Source organism: Pipistrellus hanaki (assembly GCF_964339955.1).
Source record: "Pipistrellus hanaki genome assembly, chromosome: 1".
Classification (NCBI taxonomy): Eukaryota; Metazoa; Chordata; class Mammalia; order Chiroptera; family Vespertilionidae; genus Pipistrellus; species Pipistrellus hanaki.
In genome coordinates, this window is record NC_140503.1 from 139,857,798 (window position 1) to 139,876,277 (window position 18,480).

Here is an 18,480-nt window from a genome sequence, read left to right on the forward strand (position 1 = left end):
ATTTCCTGGTGAATTTCTTGTGACTCCATTTCTTTCAGAATCAGTGGACCAAATCTCTCATGTTTAGCCTGGGGGGGGGGGCGTATTTTGGGGGGGTGCCTTATATTTCACTCAGAAGGAAACCTGTAAGTAGGTCTTATTTTCAGAGGATGTCTTATTTTCGGGGAAACACGGTATTTCCCAGGACTGCTGTAACATGGTGCCACAACTGGTGGCTGAAACAGCAGAAATGTATAGTTTCACAGTTCTGGAGGCTGGAAGCCTGAGACCAAGGTGTCAGCAGGATCGCTTCCCTCTGAGAGCTGTGAGGAAAGGTCCTGTTCCCAGCCTTGGCTTGTAGATGGCCAGCTTCTCTCCGTGCCTCTTCCCATGGCCTTTTGTCCTGTTTGTGTGTCTGTCTCCAAAGTTCCCCTTTTTAGAACAATACCACTCAGATTGGGTTAGGATCACCCTAAGAACCTCATTTTAACTGGATTACACATACAAAGACCCTCTCTCCTTGTAAAGTCACATTGAGGTGCTGGGAGTTAGGACTTCAACATGTGATTTTGTGGAAGGGACATACAACTTAAAGCATCACACCGTTGTAAAACTTTTCTTTGTGTAGGAAATGTTTCATGTAAATAAAGTATCTGAGTACAGAGGAAAAATTCAGACCATGACTCTGTGGGTGCCACCCACTTGGGATAGATGAAAGCTCTGGGTCTATGCTTAGGCAAGTCCAATATCCAATGAGATTCATTCAAGTTTTCCTAGAAGTTAGAAATTCATGATAAAAACCTGTATCAATTAAAACTCCGTTGCAAGGGACAGAAAGCCTAACCCAATTTGGCTTAAACAAACAAACCAAGAAAGTTAGTCATTCCCATAACTGAAAAGTCTAGGGACAAGACTGGAGGGTGTGTCTGAATTCGGGATTCAAGCAATGTCATCAAGGTAAAATTTTCCACCCTACCTGGGTTTTCTCAGTGGATAGAGCAAGCAAAATATATTTTTTTAAAAGATAAAATTTTCCTACATTTTAAAAATATTATTCAGATCAGCCATTATCTTATTGGCTTCAGCCTCTCAGATTTAAGTCCAGTAGGAAGAAACTTTCCAATAATCATCTTTGTGTCTTCCTGTCTCAGATTGGGTCCTGTGCTCATGCTGATCCTATTAACCAGGGAACGAGGTAGCTCTAACTCGAGGCTGAACTCACAAACCACCCATCTAGAATCAGTGCAGGAGAAACTTCCTGCTGAGTAGAGGAACAATGGAAGAGAAACTGATCACTAAATAAACATCAAAAGGTGTTACTAGAAGTGGGGGATGCCAAAATCAACAAATATCCACTACAGAGGCCTAAGTGACAAACCCGGAAGTAAGTGGGTCAACTTAGAGATAGTATCTTCTTATATAAGATTGGGTCAGTAAATATTAGCAATGAGATTTAAGAACCTATCAGAATTCTCACATGATGCTGACTTTATCTGTAAAATGAACATCAGCTAATCCTCTGATTTTGCATGCAAAAGCCCATTGTCAACTACACTTCTGCAGAAGATGCCCATTAACTGGAAATGATGGCTCTGGTTTATTGAGCTTGAATAGCCCAAGTGGCTCAAGAATGCAGAGAAGTACAGGCAACAGCCAACAGAGAATAAGCTTAAGTGAAACTAGGAAAGGTGTTTCTTTCCAAGAGGCCTTTTTTCCACCTCTCAAGCAATAAAGAATATCCAATACTATTCAATATATTCACTAAGTAGAAACCAACATTTTATTTTCCAATAGACTAAGAAAAAGGAAACTTTAAAAATAAATTTTAAAGGCCTAAATTACTATATCTGTCCATTTCCTCTCAGTTTATTAAGACATTGTCCCAATTAGTGGAAATGATATTTCTGGTCCACACTCATCTAAATGATGCAAACAAACTATGACAAATTATTGGTTGCAGGTTTTTCATTTTAACTCTTATTGTTTATATATTTATTGAATCATATTTAGAACCTAGGATCTGAAACATAATCAATACAATATATGTGTGAAGTAGTTTTTTGGTTAGAAATGAACTATTTCTGTTCTAGGAGATTTTGTGACAGTGTTCCTTGGTATTATATAATTTTCCACTTTGAAATCAAACTAGTAAATCCTCTAGACTCCTCTAGATCATTTCTCCACCTTTGAGTTTGTCTATCTTGTTGTTGTTGTTTTTTTTTTGTTTTGTTGTTTTTTGACAAAAGAGGAAAAGCTGTGAGCCTAAGAAGTTTAACCAATTTCATCCTTTTTAAACAAGAAGTGTTAGTCTGCATTATATATAAATTTACATCGCTAATTTTTTTTTTCTGTAATGGGAAAGGGTCTAGCTTTGTACTCCTTGCTTTCTCATCTTCTTCTCTTTATCTTTCAAAAACAAAAGAAAAGGAGAGAGGATCAGACCAACAAAAAAAAAACACTATGGACCTTATTTATATGGAATGGGTACTAATTATCAACTTCCCCATAATTCACAACAAAGAACCAGCTGAAAGTGGTTAGGACGTGTCGGAAATATTAAATGTGTTACTAATTATTTCCGTACCTCATCAACAACTCAGCATTTTTATTCTTGGTAATCATGACTCACCCTCTTCATTCATTTATCATTTCGATTGTTTTTTATTATAGGTATTGACATGGTTTCATGAGAAAAGTGACCCTAAAAAGGTCCTGGATGTCATTCAGAGACCCACCCTCCATCTACTTTGCTCCAAAGCCATATCCTGCCTGTTCTTAATCTGTCTTTTGATTTCAGTGGGACAACTGAAGAGTGAATAAATACTGTGTTGCTGAAAATTGAAGTCTGACTCTGAAAAGGATTTTTATAATGTATATTCTAAGAACTATGGTTTGAGTACTGTACTCTGAAACACTTTAAACATTGCATAAATGTCAGCAGTAGATATGCATTATCATATATATGTATAGGTTTTAATCCTAACATTTTTAATACTTATAAGGTCAGGACTTTTTTATTATATTGCTATAAGCCTTAATCTAAAAATAAATAAATCAAAGTGCCTAAACTATAGGGTGCATTCAATAAAAACTTATTAATTTGAATGCACCCTATGGTAAAGAAGCTGTCTCCAGATGTCATCCCATGGTGCCAGAAATGGTAGGGCACAGAGGACTTGTCTGTCTCCATCTTCTGGAGCATGAGAGCTGTGAAGATTGTATGAGATGAGGGGTTCCAGTGAGTGGAGAAGGTGAACACTGCTCACACCCTCCCATGACCACATCAAACTTACAACTACGGAAAATCAATCTGAAGACTAGCTGAGTGAAAGTCCTATAACTAAGGATGTAAAAAAGAAGCTGCAAGATAGTTCAGAGACTCAAAACGAACTAATCCCTCACCAATGCGCGGCAGTTGAGAACTGGGAGGTGTATGACTACAGAGGTCCTCCTGAGGAATGAGAGGGTCCAGCCCTCCACTGGGGCTGCCCAACTCCGGACTCCAGTTCTAAGAAAGAAATCTCCACAAAAGCTGGCTGTGAAAACCAGCATGTATTCCCACCAGATGAAAAGGTGGCTGCTAGAAAGGTGTCCTCTTAAAGGGCCTACTCACAGACATACTCACTAACTCACCCTAAACTCCAGCAAAGGGACAATGGGTCAGAAAGCACCAGAGACATAGGGGGATAACTAACTTTTGTGGCTTCTGGGGGAGGGCTATAGGGGACAGCTGCCATTTTTCCTGTGTTGAGTCCTCTCACACAGCCTACAGGCACAGGCAGGCACCAAATCTGATTCTGCTTTATTTTTTTTATTTTTTATTTTTTATTGATTATGGTCTCACATAATTGTCCTTATTCCCCCATTCCCATCCCAAACCCCTCCCTAGGTATGCTCTCTCCCCCCATCCCACCCCCCCCACCCCCGTTGTCCATGGCCACTGGCTAGGCCCATATGTATGTAGACAAGTCTTTTGGTTGATCTCTTCCCCTTACCCTCATTCTTACTTTCCCTCTGAGGTTTGAGAGTCTGATCGCTGATTCTCTTTCTCTGGGTCTGTTTATGTTTCCTCTAGATGTGTGAGATCATGTGATCCAAGAAATACCCTTGTAAAAACCTAAACTGCAACAAGCCATAATGGTTATGCTGAGAGGCAAATGAATCAGTTTATAGTGAGTTCCTTTCTGGGCCAACAGTTCTTTTGAGTCCCAATTTCAATACCAGATAGTTCCTTATGTGTACAGCCATGATATTTCAGATCTGGTTGGTGGACAAATGGCAGTAATGCAGGTCCACCTGTCTCTGGTTCTGCTTTAACCTGGTGAACACTACTCACCCTGGTGACTCCCGGAAACCCTGTCTCACCCAACTCACACACCACCCTTGGCTCTTTCAGGAGCTGTGCCTCACAGGCAGCCAGCCTTGGCCCACGCTAAAGACTTCCTTTAAAACTCTCCAATGCCTGTAGGCCCTAAGCAGATGGCAGCTGGCCTCAGCGTGCCCTGAGCCTATTGGTGAGCAGCCCAAGGACCAGCACTGCTGCCCGCTGACCTGGGGTTCCAGCGTGTCCTCTCTCACACACCTCTGGGCCCAACACAGGCAGCTACCAACTGTGAATTGGAGAACATCATGCTGAGTGAAATAAGCCAATCAATGAAAGAGAAACACCACATGACCTCACTCATTTATGGATAATAAAGAACATTATAAACTGATGAACCAACTGTGAATAGTTTTGATGCTCCTACCAGGTAGCCCCAAACCTGGCACAGGCAATAGCTGACATTGGCCTGCAATAGAGCCCTTCCAAAAGGTACGCTCAGTGGTCTGCTTCCGACCACAAATGACACACCCAAGGAATTGTCACAACAGGGGCCAGAGCCCCACTAGGACAAATGCCACTCCATGGAGTCAGCTCTCACACAGCAGCTCACACACTGTGGTCATGGCCAGTCCTCATACCTAGTCAGCCTTAGGGTCAACCGCACCCACTGACATGCCAATGGTAATCAAGCAAAAACTACCCACACGGAAGACACTCCTGGAGCACCCAGATCAAGTGACCAGGGAAACTGTGTCACTGGACCCCTCTGGACACCTACTACATAAGGCCAAATGATCCTAATCATGGTATTACCAGAAATAGGATCCCTCCTAACTTTTAAATTTGAATTTATTTATTGCCTTCCCTCAAACATTCATCCAAGTACAAAGCCTGGTAACTTTGCTCTACCATTTTCTCCCCCAGCCACAACCTAATTCAGGTGCTCAGTAGAGCATACCTAGATTATTGCCACAATCTTCTCACTAGTTTTTTTTTTTTAATCCATTTTATAGGTAAAGAATAAAGGTTTTTCCTCAAATATTAGTTTGCTTATGACTTGCATATAGATAACCAAACATTGAGGAATCAAGTTATTTGCTATCTCCAATCCCCCAAATCCAGTATGGAACATAATCATTTTCAAATATTAAAATTCCCTTACAGGCATTCTCATGTCTTTAATATTTTGCATTTTGTGTTGTTCATAGTATCCTTCATCAAAATTCATCAAATTTGATGTAACCTAATTTATCAATATTTGCCTTAAACTTTGTTCCTTTGAAGTTTTATTTAAATAATTATTTCTCATCTCTAGATCACAGATATTCTCCTATGCTTTCATCTGTTAACTACATATATAGATTTATCTTCCACACCTAGAGTTTACTTTTGAATATTTTGTTAGTAAGCAATCCAGTTTACTTTTTTGCCTATGGTAAACAAGATTTTCCAACAACTTCTAAAAACTTCACCCTTTTCCCCCTCAACTTGTGGTGTCTTTTTTATTGTAAATTAAGTATGTGCATATACATTCCAATCAAAATACCAAGTGTATTTTCCATGTACCAAGAAGACTCATTGTTTACAAATAAGTCAAATGTAAGAAAAATAATGAGTGTGTGTGTGTGTGGTGGGGGGGGGGGGGGGGCGTGATTCTTGCTTGTTTTATAAGATAATGAGAAATTGGCCCAAGAACAAAACAAAACAAAAAAACTAACAGAATGGAATAGCAAGCACAACTGGTATTTTGATTGGAATGTTATTTGTAGATTAATGTAAATATATAGATTAATTTAGGGAATATGCGGCCTTTTCACAATATTAAGTTATCCCAATCAGAAGCAAGCAATGTCTGTTTATAAAGATCATTATTTATGTTCTTTATTACAGTCTTAAATTTTTCCACATAATTGTGTTTTCCTTTTTTATATAGTAATTACAAATTTTACTGAATTTATTGGGATGACCTTAGTTTGCAAAACCATATAAATTGCAAGTGTACAACTCAACAAAACAGCATCTAAACACTGCATTGTGTGCCCATTACCCAAAGCCAACTCTCTTCCCATCCCTTTTAACACTTTTTACCCAGGTCCACCTACTCCTACCCCCATTTCCCTCAGGCTATCACTACATTGGTGTCTGTGTGTGTCTATGTGTCATATATATTTTCTTTTTCTTTTTGCTTAATCCCTTCATCTTCTTTCATCCAGTCCCCTAACTGCCTTCCCCTATGACAGCTGTTAGTCTTTTCCATGTATCCATGCTTCTGTTTCTATAGTGTTCATTAGATTCCATGTGTTCTTGATTAGCTAATTTTGGATTCCTTACAGGTCTTGTTGCTACTGTGAATTGTATTTTCTAGTTGATTACATGTTGTCATTCCAACATCATCTCATTCAGTGTTCTTAAGAAACAGACACTAACAGGTGCCTTAATTCCAATACAACTGATTTAAATACAGAATAGCTCAGCATAGAAATATGACAGATTAACAGATAAACAAGTTGCATTTGGATAAACTGGGAGATTTGGGTTTTAATTTTTTTAAAAACATATCAGCACGTCTGTAGTCTAAGGAGATGTAGCCATCGGGGAGAGGGAGCATAAAGACACCAAAATAGCATGTTGGAGTGTGGGGAGAAGAGAATGAAGGATTGACAATAGAAAGGAAATGAAGTAAATTCTTGGGAACAGGAGAAGAGATCTCTCATGGCTTCAGTTTACAGACATTTACTGAATGTTCTATACTCAACCCTGAAGAAGTGGGGATCAAGAAAACAGTTATAGCTCTAGCTGGTATGGCTGTGGATAGAGCATCGGCCTACAGACTGAAGGCCAATTTGGGTTCAATTCTGGTCAAGGGCACATGCCCAGGTTGCAGGCTCAATCCCCATTAGGGAGCATGCAGGAGGCAGATGATCGATGATTCTCTCTCATCATTGATGTTTCTATCTCTCTCTTCCTCTCCCTTTTTCTCTGAAATCAATAAAAATTTTGGAGTGAAAAAAAGAAGACAGTTACAGTCTGTTCTCATGGAACCTGGAAGATAATAAGAGATCAAGAAATTGAGCAAGTAAATATAAGAAAGTAAGCAGAGGTGCAATCTTAGAAAGAAGTAAGGACATGTCCTCCTCTCAGATGAGAAGGAGAAAGAGGGAAGTGTAAGACGTAATGAGATTCTGATGTACAAGGTGGCAGGGGTTTAGGGACATTATAGATCACAGCTTTTCATCATCCCAAGAACTAAAATATATCTCCTGTGAATAAAGGGAACCAAGTTATAATTGGTGCCATAAGGAAGACAAATTTTAAATTACCAGTCTACTGGCAAAATATGGGTCTGTCCCAGATCAAAGGAACAGTAGAAGCAGGAGAGTATGGTTCTAGGATTACCTGTTTCAATTATCTTGGATGCTTCTTAACTATGCTTCCTGCACAGGTCCTATCTGAGACCAACTAAAGCAGAATTCCCCAGGGTGGGCCAAGGAGCTACATTTTCATTAAGCTATGCAGGAAATTCCTACACAGTACGGTTTAGCACAATTGCATCATTGCTATGCCTCAAAAAAATGAATTAAATGTTTGTTGTTCTTATTATTATTAATTCTCACCTGAGGATATTTTCCCATTGATTTTTTTAGAGGAAGTGGAAGGGAGAGGGAGAGACAGAGAGAGAAACATTGATGTGAAAGAGACACATTAATTGATTGCCTCCTGCATGTGCCCCAACCAGGACTGGGATCAAGCCTGAAACCAAGGTATGTGCCCTTGACTGGGATCTAACTCCAGACCCTTCAGTCTGAGGGCCAATGTTCTATCACTGAGCCAAACCAGCTAGGACAAACGTTGATTCTTAAAGATTATATTTTCCTTCTTTCATTCCAACTTTTTTTCATTTATTATTGCAAGTTAGAAGGAATAAGAAGTTGATTCTTTCATCAGTGGCTGTGAATGGTTTCATATTTACAAAAGTACCTTTTGGGTTTTCGAGGGAAAAAATACCTATTTTAGAAAGCTTACAAATTGTATTCTAAAAATTAAGACTGGCAGCTCTACCAAATAGTATTATATATTGTTAAGTGTTAACAAATTTATAGTTTTCACATTCTAAATCTTTCTACACTCACATTATCTCAGCATCTACATTTAAGTGAGGCCTGAGAAATTGAATTTGGACTATACTAAAAAGCAACTGGCAGTTGAAGAATAAGTAAATGTGGGGAACAATCAAGAAAGGAAAGTTTGACAAGGAGTCCCTAAATAAAATACTTTCTTGAATTTCACAGACAGCATTAACTGCCAAAAAAAATAGAGAATATAGTAAAGATCTATAGAGAATATTCTCTTAGAAAACTATCCAGTGAATAATATCCACCTTTTCCTAAATGGTTTTATTTGTTACAAAAAGTAAATTGTCTGATATATATATATACATATCAGATATAGATATACAGATCTATTACTATTGAAACAAGTATTAAAACATTTATAAATATGTTCATGTTGAAATTGACTACTTGTTTAAGAAACTACTTATAACATGTGCCTAGGAAAACCAGAGTTCAGTATATGTTTAGAATATTAAAACATCTATTGATTAATTAAAACATATTTCTTGATAATAAAACAATATGTAAATGTCTTGTGCCAGTTATTAAAAATGAATGACATAGTTTTAAGTTATAATACTAGAATATAGTTTTCTATTGTTCTGCTCCATAGAAATACTTTTTGCAGTATGTCCTAGGAAAACTGTAAAAGAACATTTCTTAATTTTTATTTTTAATTTTATTTGATTTTTTCTATCACCATTTTTTCTCCCTATACCTCTCCTACCTCCACCTACCCCTTCTCCCTGCAATCACCTCACTGTTGTCCATGAGTGAGAAAACAATTCTTTTAGTGTATGTTATTTTTAAGAATTCTAGATTGGATGGTGATGATACACTTTAAATATGTAGAATATTCTAGAGAAATTATAATTGTGATTAAAGTTTAAAGTGCAATAATACAGCAAAAGAAAATATTTTGGTGAAATAACTTAATGAAACAAGATATTCCAAACATTTTCCTCTTTAAAAAAAAAAAAAAAAATTTAATACTAAAGTTTCTCAAAAGATAGATCACAGCCACAAAGGATTTTCCTCTCAAGCTGACTCTCTATAGATCATTTCATAAATAAAAAGCATAACATGTTTAAAAAAAAAAAGACATAGCAAGTTTAGTCATTTTATGTAAATCATTTCCATAAAATGAGTGACTGTTTCACATTAAATGTGTCTCCTGGTCAATTCATTCAAGCCACAATCAAACAGTAAAGACCATGTAGTTGCAAAATTAGCAATAACAGTTTATACTTAATGTTCCTCATTACATATCAGGCATTGTCTTAATTAATCCTTTATTCTGCACACAGCGGTGGGAGTGATTCTAATACAGCCCCAGTGGGATCCTGCCTCCGCTCTGTTCAGAGCCCCACAATTACCTCCCACCTCACGCAGCCCAACAGCCAGCATCCTCACTCTGGCCCACAAGGCCCTGCATGATCTGTGCACAGGTTTTCTCCTTTTTCCCAAGCTCTCCTACTCACAGGGGCACAGTGGCCTCCTGGCCATTCTTCCAGCGTGCCAGTCGCAATCTGCCTTGGGCACTTCACAGCTGCCACCCCCTTAGCCTAGGAACACTCACACCCAGATATCTGCATGGGTCATCCCCTCACCTCCTGCAGATCTTTATTCCTAAGTCACTGTCTCTGGAACACCTTCCCTGTCTGCCTTATCTAAATTTGCATAACTCCCCTCAGCACTTCCAATTCCCCCTGCCTGCCTCTTTCTCCTTAGCATCTTTTGCCAGCATCCTTCGTTCTTCTTGTTTATTTTCTGTCTCCCCACTCGAATATAAGTTCCACGAGGACAGAGATCTTGCCTGTTTTCTTCACTGCCATGGCCCTAGTGGAAAGTATACAGCATATAAAAGGCGCTCAATAAATGTTTATTGAAATAATGAAAGAAGGAATGAAATGTCATCACTTACTTCTGAAGCAAATAGGCTTGTGTAGTCATGGAGAAACTTAAAGTGTGGTAGTATTAAACATTAATAAAACGGGTTTGACGGAGATCTCCTACTTTATCTATTACTCTTCACCAAAGGGAGACCTGGGGGAGGGGAGGGGAAGTGATCTCTTTTCTAACCCTCAGTTCCTGATCCATTTCAGGTACTTAATAAATATAACCCGCATACTCTTTGGCCCAGTCTTTTAAATCCTCTGGCTTTGTGGCAAAGCTGCATCCCTGCTCTTCATTAATCCATAGCAATTTAGCATCCAGTCATTCTCAAAACTTGATTTGTATTCTCTGGTCAGACTGGAATATTCCCTGACATAAAAGCTATGAAGCTGGAAAGTACAAGAACTGTGACTGTGAGCATCCATCAACACAAAGATCAGCCTCCTCCTTGTGGCTCTAAGTCCTGGCAGTGGCTCAGGGTGGCACTGTTCCCTGAGAGCATCATGAATGCAGAGCGCTGGCTGTGGCAGCCCGCCCTCCACGAGCTCTGGTGCGCACCCGTGCGGACTCTGCTCACCTTCACAGCCACCTGTTCAGGCTCAGCTGCCTTCCGTGAACAGTGGTGGCCATGACTACAGAATTCCACTTCCCAGCTTGCCAATGATGATGGAAAGTTTGGGGCTACCAAGGAGTGGACTCTGAACAAGTACATATTAAATATTCTTTATAGAGTGTCCAGGGTGGTGTGCTGCCAGCGTTGTCACCACGCCGGTTGAGCATGGCACTGTGGAAAGTTCAAGGGCTTTGGGACTGGGCAGACCTGGGTTCAAATTCCAACTCTAGAGTTCTTTAAAAATAGCACATACTTACTAAAAACTCACGACATACCAGGTATTAAGCTAAGTGCTTTACATACATAAATCATTTGACATAATGATATGACCTGAGAACTATTATTCCCATTTTTACAGATAAGAAAATTGAGACTTAGTAATGTGCCCAAGCCACATAGCCAAAAAAAAAAAAAAAAAAGGCAAAGCAGGTACTTGAACCCTAATTATTCAAATACATACTCTTAGCCACTATTTTATACTAACTTTGTGAGTTGGAGAAAGGAAATTAACTTTATTAGCTCTCGAGACTTTAAATTTAAAAACATAAATAGCCAAGAACATAATACTGCACAGTAAATGTGTGTGTGTGTGGGGGGGGGGGGGACTGTATTAAATTTGATGATATTTGAAGAATTCTGGTTAGTAATGGGGTGTTAATGGAATTTTTATGTGTTTAAGGAAAACATTATTTTCAGAGATATATAGGAAAATACTCAAAGGTGAAATAATATTGTGTCTGAATGTGCTTCAAAATAATTCAATGGAGTCAAGTGGGATATAGATGAAACAAGATTATCATATATTTACTGAAGTTAAGTAATGAGTACACTGGGGATTTTACCATTCATTCTACTTTTTTTAGATCTGGAAATAACAAATGTAACACACACATATTAAAATAATGTGTGTGTGTGTGTGTGTGTGTGTGTGTGTGTGTGTGTACAGGGGGAAAAAAAGGCTTACCTTTATAGTCTCTATAAATGGGAAATAAACCATTTTGTTCTTCTGAACAAAACTAATCTCTAAATATATAGTATCTTCAATGAAAAGTTGTTACAGTATAAAACAATGATTTACCTGGTGCCACACTTAAAAAGTGAAACTCAAGCAATACCACTCACTATGTGGAAACTGCCCTCCAAACCACACCGAGTCCTCCAGCGTGCGTTCCAGAGTTACACGGTGACTGAATGAAGAAAGCCGGTGTTCTCTACTTCCCACGGAGAGCACTGGGCTCTGATAAACTGCAGGAAGCAGATTAGTTTTCTGGCCAATAATTTGTTTTAAGGGGATAAAATACTTGGGAATTTTTCCCTCAAAACATCTTTTAGGATCCTGAATTGGAAAAATATCAGAGAAGTACTAGATGAGTAATGACAATGAGAAAGTAAGTTTAGTCCATGCACTTTATGTTTCCTTATTTAAAAAAAAAAAAACACCTACTAGTAAAAGCACAAAATATGGGTTCTGTATTGTTGGATTTTCTTCTCAGAAATTAAATAATATTAGAGACCTAACATTTGTAGACAAGCTCACTTGGTGATTCCCTAGGGATGTGACTTATCTTCAATTCTAATATGAAAATATAGGCAGTAATTTGGTGATGGCATAATAAAATAAAATAAACCCTATTTTGAGAAAAAGAAAAAAGAATGTAAATCTGTACATGGAAAAGCAGGCACCAAGTAGGAACTTCAGAGTTGCCAGATCTGGAGATTCACAGTATAAACTTCAGGCTTAGCAGCAAGAATGGAAATATCCAGTCTATTCCCTTCAACGTTCTGGTGAGTCACACTCAGTGCAATTTTCATTCTCTTCAGTCAGCATCTTTTAAAAGAGATGAAACGTTCTTCAAAAGAAATTCATATCTCAAAAAAATATTATGAAGTTACAATTAAAACTAACGGCTAAGAGAAAAAGAATGTATAGTCTAGAGAAGCTATATTGCTTATTCTTTACTCTCCCACCACAATAATCACCAACCAAATCAGAAAATGGAAACTGTAGCACAACAGAAAGTGCTGACTGACAAACAGAAGCTCCGATTTTCAATCCCTGTTTTGCCTCACATCTGCATAAGTCAGTTAGCCAGTCTCAGCTCCAGTTTCCGCATCCACAAAATGTAATAATACTTCAGAGTTGGGAATATTAGGAATAAATCAAGCATACAGTTAAAGACCTAAATAAAACAAAAGAAAATCTAGAATTACTCTTCATATATAAGTTCAATGGAAAACAACATCAAAATGTGAGCCAAAGACATGCGTATTTTATTTAGCAATGGGACTGTGTGCTGTCCCAAATGGAGGCATATATGAAATGTTCAGCAGCAAAGATGATCTTTCTGAGGATCCTTATCCATGAAATAGAAGTTTCTTCATTACTTTGGGCAAAACTTGTTTTAATATTTGTACTACTCAGTCCTGCAGATTTTCCTCTGCATTTCTACTAACTCAAATTCTGATTTTCATGTGGGGATCTTCAGGCATTGATCATCTTTTCTTTGCTCAATAAACCAAACAGCAGTCACGTCTTCATGCGTTGAGAATTATATAGATTTGCTTTTTAAAATTACATTCAAAGAAAGCTTACTTCCAAGCATTGGTTTTCATGTTAGTTTAGTAATTTTCTTCCAGCCAAAGTTAAAGCCAGGTCCATGTTTTCTTCTCTATCACATTTTTTTTCTTGTCATTAGTAATTTAGTCTGGGGGGGAGGGGGGGATGATAGAGAGTAGGAAGAAAAAAGAGACAGAGAAAAACAATTGTAGTGTAAGAATGAAACATACATTTAAATGATAGAATGGTTAGAAGCAAAAATAAGTGATTTTTAAGATAACATTTTTTTACTAATCTTTATTATTAAGAAAAAATCCTGTGTTAAGTTAAATTTGAAAACCCATTCTGTCGGTTTCATAACTGCAAACATCTAATAAAAGTACAAACATTGTTCCTGTTCACATTTGGAACAAAAAAAAAACTCAGTATAAGTGAGAAATTTGGGACATCAAACTTATTATTATTTTAATTATTTCTTATTTTTTAATCTTACAACATAGCTAATATTTTATTAGCTTATATTTTCTTAAAACATAATTTAATAAGCACAGGCATGAATTTGTATACAGATGCTTTAAATGTGCAAATAGCACAGCTCCAGAATGTTTTTAGGCTTAAAAACTTTTCAATCTGCCCATTGGGTGATAGAATAAAACAATAAATCTTGACATCTAGATGAAAATTGAAAAACAGCATATTATTGATGTCTTCATTCAATACACCCCTCCCACTCAGAAAAGATGCTTTCAGAAATGTGTTTGGCAAACTTGATGTTCTTGTAGATCAAGATGCTTCAGAAGCATGACTTCTCTGAGGAAACACTAGATCTTGTAACAGAAATATCTTTAAATCTTTTAGATAGCCAGTCCATGGGGAAAGGTTTAAGAAAGGATCAAAGTGTGTCCTTTCAGCTTGAATTATTCCATTACAGCTGAATGTGACATAATTACAAAAGATGTTGGATGTGGAATCTCATCAGGATTATCTGACACTCATCTTTGTTGAAAAAGTCTCCCCAGCTGTTGCTCTGATCGCCCAAATGTGACAGGAGTACAGAGTACAAAAGTACTTGTAGTGGCCACTGCTTGGAGCGAGCTTAGCTTCCTTAGGCCATTTTGTGACTTTCTGCAAATATCCAGAGTCTGGAAAAACAGAAAACATTGTTCCTAATATAGTTCCATTTTCATCTCTAAAGCAGCTTAGAAAACAGCGAAAGGCAGCACCCGGGAGGGGCTTACCTTTTGGCACATTTGTGTTTGATGCGGCCAAACTCATTTCGCCGTGCGCACTTCAATCAGAAACGATCGTTTGCACTTCTGTGCAAGTCTGTGTATGCCCTTATTTGTTTGTACAATCTCATCTTGATTTATCACTCTCCTATCTCGATGCCTGTTAATGGCTTCGCTGGTAGAAATTTTTTCTTATTGGGGATGACTCAGAAAGAGCATTATGACCCTGAAAATGAAATAAACTGCATAGATATTTAATCTCTTACTAAGTTTTATTGGTCATCAGTAAATCACATTTAAAACTGTAAGTAAAAGGTGTGCTTTTTACAGGCCTTTGCCAAAATTTCTTTTTTAAGCATCACCAGAGAAGTCCCATTGTAAAATATAACATCAAACATAAAATGTTGAATAATTACTCATTCCAAAGGATTTGGGAGAAGCAAAAAAAAAAAAAAAATACTTTTCTTTCCTTCCTTGTCGTGGATTACATTTTCTTCATACATTATTAATGAAGTTAAACTACTAGTAACATGCCAAACGTGCTGCACAGGAGATTTGTGCCTAATCCAGCACAAAACAGGCCCAGTCACATAATGATAGAAAAAAGAACAAATGTCAACAGTTTCACACTGGGACTAGATTAAGCAGACCGTATTTACTGATTTCTTACACAGGGATTATCTCACTTTTAGTGCCATGAGAAGGAAGGCCACACTTCTCTTCTATTAACACAGAATTGCACCTGATGGGGGGAAGCAGGAACAGAAACACTTCGTCCCCACTCCCACTCAGCCCCATGGCCCTGGAGCCTTGATTTATTAAATATCGCAGACATGAGCCATTGTTTGGATAACAGGCTGCATGAAAATGTCTAATAGTGATATACACGTATTAATACCTTAGAGATCAAATATAATATCGCTTCTCATTGAACTCTGATTAGATCGTGCTTAAAATAACTGGTGTTTATTGTTTACCCTTCTACTTGCGAGGTTTAGAAAGCTCCATGGCTTAGACCAAGGCTGGATTCTTTTACAGGCAATATTAATGTTGAAAGAGTTTAAGGGGTTTTTTTTCCCCTTTAATCTCTGGAGGCTAAGGCGGGCAGCCCTTACGTAAGCAAGCTCCCATTGACTTCAGTGAGAGTTTAGCAGTTGCATAAATATCACTGGAGCTGGCTTCTTCCATGCTTCATTATTAGCCTTGTTCAAAGGGTACTTACGTATTCACCGCAAGTGTGGTTTTCAGACGTGTGATGTTCCGTGTAGCCAGGATCATGTCTATTATTCATGTCAAGGGTTCAAACTATTAAATTAGGCTATATAAGAAATTAAATAAACTTATTTATTTACACCTCAATATGCAGACATTCCTGTGACCTCAAAAATTGCAAATGCCATCCAGTCTACAATCGATCTCATTATATCAATGACAACAAAATATTCTAATGATTTTATATTAAATAACTTCCCAAATGTGCCTTTTAAAAAACTTGATTCTTATAAAATATTTTGAGGAACTTTAAGAGAAATTTTATCTTAAAAGGAATTTTATTTTGAGATATACTTCCATTTCACTCATAATCTATTTGTTAATTTACCTTTGCTCTTACTCTAACTATTTCGTACAGAGGTTAAGAAACCAATCATTCAGTCAGTGGATGAAACATTTAATCATTTAGGGATACTTGCTTATAGTGTATCAAACAACAGTTTGCCATCTTGTTAAAAGGCATTTCTGAAACAAATCGTTAGAGGATTCTGGCAATAAATTTAAAAAGTGACCAAATAACCTATCGTTCCTATATTGAAATATAAAATGACTTTTTTAGCTGACTATATCATTGTGCTAACAGATCAAAATTTATCTTCAATTCAATTTCTATGTAATCATATTAACTCTAATCTATTTTATTACCAGTGTCACAACCTAAATACTCTATCGCCTGAGTAGCAAATAGGTGTAGTTCATGAAAAAGAGACCCAAGAATATTGAATAGATAATAAGCCATCTATCATTCTATTAAAAGAGCAACTTTCAAATTTTATGTGAAGACTTATGTATAGAGTAAAATGAATTTGTGCCGTTTTATGTTATATTGGGTTCATCTCTCTGTATGTGTGCACTCTAACCAATGGTCCATCTTTATAAAGACTGAAGATGGACTCAGAGTCTCCATGTGCAAAGGGTTAATGCTAAGTGGGATTGACCAGTCCTTTCCACAAATGGACATTACTAAGAGCAAAGCTCAAAATATAAATATTAACAAGACATAAATATATAGAGACAGATATTCTTTAGTATACTACATTCCTTTATAATTCATAGGTAGACTTTACATCTTTTCTATTTCACAAGGCAAAATTTTCATTTATAGCCTGGCTACATGCTTCCCATATCATTGATGTCTTCAACTAGTGAGTGCTTAGGAAATATAAATTCCTTTTAACATTAGCCTAAATCAAATATAATTAAATGTAAATGTGTTGTCAAATTATATAGGTTAAGAAAAGATGGCTTTAAAGATGGAATGTAGTAGTTTTTTCTAAAAGTGGTGTTTGCATACTGATGATTCATAATTAACATTTTTTGGTACACATATTAACATTTTTTATTTTATTAACTATGCTCTTATTTTGTTTTAAATAGAAATATGCAAAAAAACATAAAATCCTTGATTTCTCAGATATTATTACAATAAACTTAAAAATACACACACACAAATGATTTAAAAAAAAATCATTCCAAAAGTCTTGAAGCTAGCATGTGCATCGGAAATGCATATATGTTCTAAAAAACAAACAAACAAAAAACACCTGAAATAAAAGCTATGATATTGAAAAATATATATTTAAAAGTTGTATTGAGCCTTGGCCAGTGTGACTCATTGATTAGAACATCGGCCTGAGCATGGTATACGCGGGTTCAATTCCCAGTCAAGGGCATTTACCTAGGTTGCAGGTTCAATACCCAGCCCTGGTCAGGGCCTATGCAGGAGGCAACCAATCACTGTGTCTCTCTCACATTGAGGTTTCTCTCCTCTCTCTCTCTTACTCTCTCTCTCTCTCCCTCCTTTCCTCCCTCCCTCTCCCCCCCTTTGCTCCTTTCCACTCTCTCTGAAAATCAATCAAAAAACATATTCTTGGGTAAGCATTAATAAAAATATAAATAAGTTGCATTAATATTTTTTAAAAGGGAAGGATGACCCTAACTGGTTTGGCTCAGTGGATAGAGCATCGGCCTGCACACTGAACGATCCCAGGTTCAATTCCAGTCATGTACCTTGGTTGCGGGCACATCCCCAGTGAGGGGTGTGCAGGAGGCAGCTGATCAATGATTCTCATCAATGTTTCTAGCTCTCTATCCCTCTCCCTTCCTCTCTGTAAAAAAATCAATAAAATATATTTAAAATAAAATAAAATAAAAAGGAAAGGATGATCTTAGGAACATCAGTTAATACAATTCATTTTCATTTATTATTTTGCATCTGAAGCAACTTCTAACAGATCTTTTCACCTTTATGGTATAAAATCAATTCACCTCAGAATGAGTACAAAACTCAAAGAAATCAGTGGCTTAAGAGAAAAGAGTCTTGACCATATTCTCTTTCTGAAAAACAATTATTATGGACTCACCCCGTGAGGACTTTAAAATTCCAAAGGTGTACCTATCAGCTGTAGTTCTGTCTACACGAAGGCGTAGATAAGAAACCCCCCACCTGGTAGGCTCTGCCTCATTGAACCCCAATATCTGGGCTAGAGGAGCACCCA

At 37.3% G+C, this 18,480-nt stretch overlaps 1 long non-coding RNA gene across 1 annotated transcript; it reads right to left on the minus strand.

Annotated features, from left to right (window-relative positions):
* Positions 1-12,191: 12,191 nt before the first annotated feature.
* LOC311617050 lies at positions 12,192-17,772 on the minus strand. Its single transcript, XR_014794041.1, has 3 exons — positions 14,720-17,772; positions 12,995-14,623; positions 12,192-12,752 (listed from the first exon to the last, which is right to left on the minus strand). It is a non-coding gene; the product is annotated as an uncharacterized lncRNA (long non-coding RNA).
* Between the last annotated feature and the right edge of the window lie 708 nt (positions 17,773-18,480).